The sequence below is a fragment of the Carcharodon carcharias genome, chromosome 4, assembly GCF_017639515.1.
Source record: "Carcharodon carcharias isolate sCarCar2 chromosome 4, sCarCar2.pri, whole genome shotgun sequence".
NCBI classification, from domain to species: Eukaryota; Metazoa; Chordata; class Chondrichthyes; order Lamniformes; family Lamnidae; genus Carcharodon; species Carcharodon carcharias.
In genome coordinates, this window is record NC_054470.1 from 114,898,207 (window position 1) to 114,904,206 (window position 6,000).

The 6,000-nt window shown below is 41.7% G+C and overlaps 1 protein-coding gene across 10 annotated transcripts in view; it reads right to left on the reverse strand.

The window, feature by feature from the left end:
- LOC121277245 (phosphatidylinositol 4-phosphate 5-kinase type-1 beta-like) overlaps nucleotides 1-5,015 on the reverse strand; it is a 637,142-nt gene extending 632,127 nt beyond the window's left edge. For 4 of the 10 annotated variants that reach the window (XM_041186464.1, XM_041186460.1, XM_041186458.1 and 1 more), the window contains exon 1: nucleotides 3,381-3,604. The gene's annotated coding sequence lies outside the window, so the exon portion shown is untranslated. Of the gene's footprint in view, nucleotides 1-2,629; nucleotides 2,731-3,380; nucleotides 3,605-4,770 lie in introns of those variants that run through there. The other 6 variants (XM_041186462.1, XM_041186468.1, XM_041186454.1 and 3 more) reach the window with 4 other exon arrangements.
- Nucleotides 5,016-6,000: the final 985 nt, after the last annotated feature.

A 6,000-nucleotide genomic window follows, 5' to 3' on the forward strand; every position in this document is an offset into this window, starting at 1 on the left:
AATGTGTCCCTACAGAGCAGCATTGGTCCTGATAGTTTTTCTATTCAGTAATCCAGCCAAGAGTTAGCAAAACTCACCCCTGACCTACATAGGCACACCTTGATCTTAAAATTCTCTTCCTTGTTTTCAAATCCCTCCATGGCCTCACCCTTCCCTATCCCTGTAACACCTCCGACACTACTACCACGCGAGGTCTCTGCGCTCCTCCAATTCTGACCTCCTGATTTTAAACACTTCACCATTGGTAGCCATGTTTTCAGTCACCCAGCTCCTAAGCCTTGAAATTCTCTCTCTCCTTCTTCAAACCAACGTTTTGACCAATCCTTTGGCCACCTGTCCTAATATCTCCTTATGTGACTTAAGTTTGGTCCGATAATACTCCTATAGGACTTTTTATGTTAAAAGGTGCTATACAAATACAAAGTTGTTGTTGTTGAGGGGGGCAATGAAGTTGCCATCTTTGAAGACTAGTTCCCTACCTCCATATTACTGTTGAGTTTTCAAATACAAAGTATTGAGCAAATCATTGTTATGCAATACTTTTTAAAAGCTTAATTATGAAATAAATCCACTACAGAATGGAAACTAATTTAGACCAGTTTAAAGGACCTTTTTATGCATCATATTGTGAGTTGAGATATGTGTAGCAATTCTGTATACAAACAGAGGCCAGCTGTTTTCAAACATGCAGAGTTCTGATTTTAAAAAAACCATAAAGGCACCAATTTTGAAAGTTATGAAGGGTTGGCTAGTTTATAAACAGCATTGGATTTGTACATCCATTCCTGCCTCAAATGTGGCTATGTAATGCCTGTGCTCTTTGCAAAACAAAATCTGACTTTATGGACAGGACTCTTGATAATGTATGTTTAACAACTTATTTGAGACAAACTTCCTGCAAGGAGCATGGAATGAGAATTTGTAAGTCACCCCCAAGACTGTTTCATAACGTTTATATACTCAAGTCTATCAATAAAATATATTCCCCTGCCTAGCCAAAATACAGAAAAAGTCAAACTTCAAGACCTGAAGAAAGATCCCTTAAAAAAAACTCAATGAGAGCGTTATACAGTAATGTTCATTTAAAGTTACATTTAAAGAAATGAAAAGTTCAAAATTTTGGATCAAACATGCCCACTAGGGTCATTATCCAATCACATAAGCTTGACTGAACAGTTCTTAACTGGTTTTGCAATTAAGCAATACATCTTGAAAGATTAATCCATTTCATCTATTCTTCAACAGCTAACCATGCCAAAAGAAAGAGGAAATCACCACTTTTGGTCCACAAACTTTGCAGCCATTTAGAAAAAGGGTGATAGAGGCATCAGAAGTTTGGAGGGATGAAAACAATTCCAAAATGAACCACTTTTAGAAATATTTTAGTGTATTATTTTAGAAATATTTTACTTCATTAGACACTGATTTAAATTCAGTTACACTAACAGGAACAAGTTTGAGAAAAATTGTCACATTTTGTTTATACATAATCATGCACATTTGAACTAAGCAAAGCTGCCTTGTCAAAGTGTTTAATGCAAAAAACAAACATATAGCTCATATGATAAACAATGAAAAGTTAATGCCATTGGCCTTTTCTTCTTCTAAAAGGACACAAACTATTCATTGGCACACTGGCAGCACTGGACAGCCTTAACTCCCCCACCTCTCCTACAGGTTTGCAGACTACTGGCCCTGTTAGCTGAACAGAAAACAAAACTCCCACCAACCGGTTCACTCCAAAAACGTCACCTTAAAAGAACCTGACACAGCGACCCACGTAACACTGAACACTGCCTCGTATTCGGATATTGTTGTTTACAAGACTCTGTATCCACGTGCGAGCACAAAAACTGGACCTTTCCTAACATCAGAAATATATATTCTTAAAAAGCACATCTTTGCTCTGTGCACCTGGAAGAGGAGTTCCAACCTTAGTCACGATCTGTCAGAGCACATAAACAGCGTATCACATCTCCGTAGACATGACAGAAAGGTACAAATATACCCAGCATCTTCCCTCTCCTTTTCAGATACATTTTCTCTCTGCCCCCTCCTCCCCCTTTATTTCTCTCCCCTTTATTCCTATTATTGCTCTCTATTTCTCTCTTCCTTTCTCCCTATTAATTTGTATCTCCCTCCCTTTCTCCTCTATTTCTCTCTGCTTTCTATTCCTCTATTTCTCTCTCCCTCTGTTTTATTCTTTTTTGCCCTCATTTCTCTCTGCCTTCTATCCTTCTAGTTCTCTCTTTCTCTATTTGTCTCCACCTTCTACTCTTTCTTTCTCTCCCCCTCCCCCATTTCTCTGCCATTTATTTCTTTCTCTTCCTCTCTCCCCATTTCTCTCTGCCTTCTATTCCTCTATTTCTCTCCCTCCCCCATTTCTCTCTGCCTTCTATTCCTCTTTCTCTCCCTCACGCATTAGTCTCTGCCTTCTATTCCTCTCTCTTTCTTCCTGTCTATTTCTCTCCCCCTCCCTCTCTATATTTTTCTCTCTCCCCCATTTCTCTGCTTTTTATTCCTCTATTTCTCCCCCTCTATTTATTTCTCTCTCACTTCCCTTTTCCCCCTTTCTCCTCCCCACTTCCCTTACGGGAGAGCGGGCCCTGCCGGTGTAGCTAGTATTTACCTGCAGCGCTGCCTCAGTGTTACAGGTGTGCTGTGCTGGAGCTGCTCTCGGGACCGGCGCTGCGCTCTCACTGAGCCGGGGCTGCAGCAGCTCAGTCTCTTTCTCTCTCTCTCTCTGCTGAAGTGGCCGCTTGGCTCAGGCTGGCAGAATGCGGGGACGCGCCTTGCAGCCTCGGCGCGCCCCCGCTCATGCACACGCACAGCTATTGTTTGGTCCAATGTTCCCCCCCTCGTGCACAGGAAGAGCCCAGAAATCCCGCAGTGCTGCTCCCCCCCAACACATTGGACAAAAAAACTGAACCCAAGTCAGAAGTGAGGGTTGTACATTTCATTGCTGCATTTGAACTGGACTAGAATCTCCAGCTAGCTGCCAAAGAGGGAGCTTGTTTATGTATCGATTTTCACCTCCTTAATTCGGTTCCCTACCAGGGAATATAAAATCATTGAGACGCTGGATTCGTTTTCCCCCAACCCTCCCCAGAGGGATTGCCCTTCATTAATGAGAGGTTAATATCTGTCAGTTTCCAGACAATGTAATTTCATTCTCTCTCTTTTCTCTCCCCTCCTCCATATAAAATCCTGATTGTAACAAATTAAACCACCCAAACATTCCTGATTGCATTTATCTTACACCAGCATGATTCCCGTCCCTCCCACAGCCCCTTCCATGACTAGATGTGGACACGAAATCATTGTCGAGATTTATAAGCAGTAAACGTGAGAAATTTGCAAAGCTATTTAAGCAGATGTACCTGATTTAACAAAAAAGAGAAACCTGCTTTAAAATAGGTCACATTTTGAAAGCAGGAAGAGTCCCACATTCCTTGCTGAAGGGATCTGTTTCACGTCTCCGGAATGCTTTTTTCCCCCCTTTTTGCTGGTTCAACGCTCATTTTGCACCGATCCCCATCCACTGCTCCCGGCAGAAGTAAGTTCCCATTTTCATTCAGCTCTCAGCAGAACGCATAAGAAGGAAGGGGTCCTCGCCGCAATACAGGGAGTGAGGGTTACACCCTCTGCTGGCTAGTTTCAGAGTGCTATAGCAAAGCTGCATTCACCTCAGCTGGAAAGTCATAGAAGCAGATAGCGCGGAAGGAGGCCATTCGGCCCATCGCGCCCCTGCTGGCTCTTTACAAGAGCTGTCCAATCGCTCCCACTCCTCTTCCCCGCCACCCCACCCCCCACCCCTGCATTTCATTCTCCTTCTCAAGCATTTTCTCTGCACTACAACAATAGCTCACAAGGATCTAACCTGAAATAAAAACATAAAGTGCTGGACATAGCAGGTCAGGCAGAATAGCCGGAGAGACAAACAGTGTTAACGTTTCAGTCTGAGGGCCTTACATTAGAACTGGGTTCTGCTGTGCATTTCCAGAAACTCTTAACTCTGTTCCTCTCTCCACGGATGTTGCCAGACCAGCAGAATATTTCCAGCATTTTCCTTTTACTTCAAAAAATATTTCACTGGCTGTGAAGCGCTTTGGGATATCGTGTGGTTGTGAAAGGTGCTATATAAGTGCAAGTTTGCTCTTTCTTACATATCCAATTCCCTTTGGAAAGTTACTTTTGAACCTACCTCCAAAATCTTTTCAGGCCGTGCAGTCCAGACCACAACTCCATGTGTAACAAAAAAAATCATCTCCACCTACGGCTCTTTTTCCAATTACTATAAATCTGTGTCCATCTGGTTAGTGACCCTCCTGCTACAAGAAACAATTTCCCCTCCGTTACTCTATCAAAACAGACCAAAAAAATACGAGGAAGGATAAAGAGGGAGCAATATACTTTTAATAAGTTAACTTTTCACAATTCCTGAATACTTCCAATTTGTGATACGCTTTGTTTCTATCTCAGCCGGTCAAGTTTCTCCTTCTTGTTCAGTCTTAATACTAATCTCCTTTGTAATTTTCTTTCGTTATCCCCGATCATACTGCACAAAGCTTTAATTCCCCAAAATTATTTCCACCCAATCAAACCGCTGCAGAAAACAAAATCCCAGAGCAACAGCCAGTGTGACAATCTCAAACCAGACTCAGGTTGCAAAAACCTTTTGATATCTATGCTGCAGTGAAAGCTGTGAATCTTAAAGTGATTGAACTGTCGCCTATCTCCCTGTCATCAAATAGCAGAAAGGTTACTTACCCAAACCAGCCATTGCACTTACAGCAGTGCTGGAGAGGCTGGGGAGTCTTGGCAGAGTTTTGGAGTTGAGTTTACATCTCAGTTGCTCTCCGTCCTCTTGTATCCCAGCACTGCTTTTGTTGCTCTCTTGCTCCCACACCTCCTCTGACTCCTGCACCTTCTAATACGCCTTCTCCAGGCAGACTCTGTATCCTCCCTCAGGACATATTCCTCTCTGATACTTGCTCCTTCTTTATCAAGTTGCAAAGTACCTGGCATTAAAATTGACCTTTTTAAAAATTAAAACGGTGATCTTGCAAGACACAACTCACTCTCCCCCATTCTTCAACGCTTTAGTCACACAGTGAGATTCACTATTAATGTAAAAACATGAATGTGTTTTATAGGTAATTTAAAAAAACAGCATTAGAAACATAGAAAATGAATGGCATAGTAGACCATTCAGCCCATCATGTTTATGCTAGTCATAAAGGATCTATCCAGTTTAATCCCACATTTTAGCTCTTGGTCCATATCCCTGTAAGTTACAGCACTTCAAGTGCATATCCAAGTGCTTTTTTTAAATGCAATGAGAGTTTCTGCCTCAAGCAACCTTTCAGGTAGTGAGTTCCACATTCTCACCATTCTCTGAGTAAGAGCAGGGGAGGCCAATGCCTGGCCAATATCAATCCCCCAAACAACATTGCCAGAAATAAATTATCTAATCTAGTCATTATCACATTGCTCTTTGTGGGATCTTGCTGTGCGCAAATTGGCTGCGGAGTTTCCGACATTACAACAGTGGCTACATTTCTAAAGGTACTTAGTTGGTAGCAAAGCACTTTGGGACATCCTGAGGTTGTGAAAAGCATTATCAAAATGCAAATCTTTCATTCTTAATGCTAGATTGTGTAAATGATCCTATTTAGGAAGGGTTATGATAATAAAAGCAGGTTCATGCCAGCTATGTAAATATCTGTACTTTTAGTTAGTTGGTACAGGCAGGTTGAAGTGATTGCCATTGAATGTCTTAAATGGCAATATATTGGTCATTCTCTTTTTATTATGGCCTTAAAAAAGAACAGCCACTGTATTGATGATTAAAACCGTGAACCAACAGCCATCAGTAATATGTAAAAACCCTGTTGGATCAGTGAAGAACTGTCAACTATTCATATGAGCTGTGACTGAAGTAATTGGAGATTGATGGGGGTATAAAAAGGAATATTTTTAGTTTTCACAGTTGAACAG